Raw genomic sequence first — 2,779 nt, forward strand, 5'->3', positions numbered from 1 at the left:
ATTTAAGGAATTATTTTTTTAAACTTGTTTTTAATTTTACTATTAAATTATTTTATATTTACACGGAAGGTGTTCCTATTATAGATTTGGCTAGGTAAATCTGGCCAGTGAAATCTTTGGATTTTCCTCTCCTTCCTCTAATAAATTTTTACCACGTATAAACACGAACAATACCTCTCGCTCTCGAAGTAGAAGGATTGCATTTGGCATTAACATTGGTGATGGCACGTCTGCAGTCGACCAACATATTTGGTTTCCTTTACAAGCGGGCCTCACTCATGTTACTGATGTCCATCTTGCATGATCCAGAGTGTGAGAAGCGCTTTGAAGCAACATCTGGTAATGTTTCACATCAGCAATGTTATAGCTAATGGTGTTGCACATATCAAGAAGCTTCACAATGTCTTTCAGGGCGTCGTTAACCCACTTGGAGTTGCTCATAACTCAAAAAAATCTCTAAGAATCCATCTATCATAACACATTGCAGCGAATATTCATATCAAAAAACTGTCAACAATCCATGTAACGAATATTCATATCAAAAAAACTGTCAACAATCCATGTAACGAATATTCATATAAAAAAAAATTGTCAACAATCCATGTAACGAATATTCATATCAAAAAATTGTCAACAATCGATGTAACGAGATCGACAAATATATAAAGAATGGATTTGTTTCTATTAAAATGTTATCAAATATAGTTGTAATAAATAAGCATGGCTTTGATCTGTTGAATATTTATGGAAAATTCAATTTTGAAGAAGGGATTGATGTTGTCAAAGATGCATTGAGAAATGTGGCAATTGGTGTCTCGTCTGGTTTGGTTTTGGGTGAGAATTGGGTGTGTTGTTATTGTCACGAGGAAGGGGAGCAATGTCGGATGATGACCACCAGTTCAAGTCCAAGGACGATGTAGGAGCCTCCAAAACATTCCCTCAGCAGGCTGATACCATCTGAAAGAACAGCTACATCGTGATCAAAGCCATCTTTAGTGGTAAAAATTTCTTCAGTGGAATTGACATTTCAGTGGTAAGGCCATCTTCAGTGGAATTGACATCTTCAAGGCCATCGTGATGTAGGAATTGACATCTTCAGTGGTAAAAAGCTGGAAGATATTGTGCCATCTTCACACAACTGCGATGTCCCTCATGTGACTTGTAGGATGGTTTTGTTAGCCTGTTGACTGAATCTGGGCAGACCAAGGATGATCTCAAGCTGCCTACTGATGAGCAGCCGCTGGCCCAGATCAAGGCTGGATTTAACGAGGGAAAGACCTTATTGTAACTGTTGTGTCTGCAATGGGAGAGGAACAGATTTGTTCTCTGAAAGATATTGGTCCAAAAGTGAAGAATATCAAGGTCCAAGGTCTCAAGATTTCAATGTGATTGGCAAAGTATTGTTTTATGAAGAATTGTGAGTGTGAAAATAAGCTTCAACAACTGAAGCTTTGGTCTTGGTATTACCCTGTTGTAGAGAGAATATTGACGGGATTCAAAAACATCTCAAAGATGTAGATCTTGCAGATTTTATTGTAGGAATGTCTAAGGTTGAGGCTCTTAAAGTTATGTCAATATTTGTATCTATTTTGTAAGGGAGTGAGGTGAGATCCTTAAATCTCTTTGACCATGTGTGTTGGGTGAGAAGGGTGTTCGGGCTTTTGTCTCTTTCCTAAAATCTCAAGAAGTCTTGGAAAAACTGTATTTCATGAATAGTAGTATTTCCAAGGATGCTGCTAGAGCTATTTGTGAACTTCTTCTTTCGGTTGAAAAGCTCAAGATTTTGCATTTCCATAACAACATGATGAGAGATGATGGAGGAAAGACCCTTTCCCAACTTGTTAGAAATTGCTTTGTATTGGAGGATTGTAAATGCTTGTACACCATAGTATGTATTGAGGGTGCTATTGCTTTAGCAAGACCTCCGTAGTAGGCACACTTTGAAAAAGTTGGATTTGAGGGATAACATGTTTCGTCAAAAGGCCGGGCTATGTTATAGTTAGAGTATATATGAATTTATCATTGTTGGGCCGTGAATACGACCACTTTTTAACACTTATTTCATCCATTTTTACTCTTCTTTATCATGTCATTTATTATATAAATCCATTTTATAATGATTTATGCTCTTATGGATGAATATTATTTCTTCTCCTTTATTTTCAATAAATTGATGATTATGCATGATTTTATCAATGATGGTTTATTAATAAATTGGTTGTAACATTATTCACCATTTTTAGCCTCCAAGATAATTTAAATATTCCAACTCAGAAATGCGCTGGAATAAGAAGTGACAATTTTGCGGTTGATATTCTGAGCAAATGAAGAAGAATCTGGAAAATCCGGAACATGGGTTTTGTCCAGAATGGACCAAATTAACTTTATTGAAGAACGGTTTGCCCAAATTCGGCTTGTATTGAGAGAAACACAGGGTTCTTTGAGCATGATTCTCTCAGATTTGCTGTGTGGCCGTTTTCCAAATCTCAGCTGCAAAGCCAAATTCGCTTTGCTCTTGTTGAAAGATGGATGGAAATATATTTTCTTGTTGATCAATTGGTTAGAAACAATCCAATTTTGTAATAATGATCATATTTTAATCATTACAGTTGTAACTGCTCTCTGCTCTCTGTGTATTTAAATCAGAACATAGGCCACAGAGAGGGAGGGATTCGAAATTCAGAATTCAGGATTCAGAATTCAGGATTCAGAATTATGGATTCATGATCCATGATGGATGATTAGATAGAGATAATAGGATTGGATAGGAGGAAAGAGT

General features: G+C 36.3%; 1 pseudogene; it reads left to right on the plus strand.

Moving 5' to 3' along the window:
• Positions 1–877: 877 nt before the first annotated feature.
• Positions 878–1,389, plus strand: LOC149239785 (eukaryotic translation initiation factor 5A pseudogene; annotated as a pseudogene).
• Positions 1,390–2,779: the final 1,390 nt, after the last annotated feature.

This window comes from Pinus tabuliformis, chromosome 8 (genome assembly GCF_031772625.1).
Source record: "Pinus tabuliformis cultivar Carrire ecotype Pingquan chromosome 8, CPIR1, whole genome shotgun sequence".
Lineage (NCBI taxonomy): Eukaryota > Viridiplantae > Streptophyta > Pinopsida > Pinales > Pinaceae > Pinus > Pinus tabuliformis.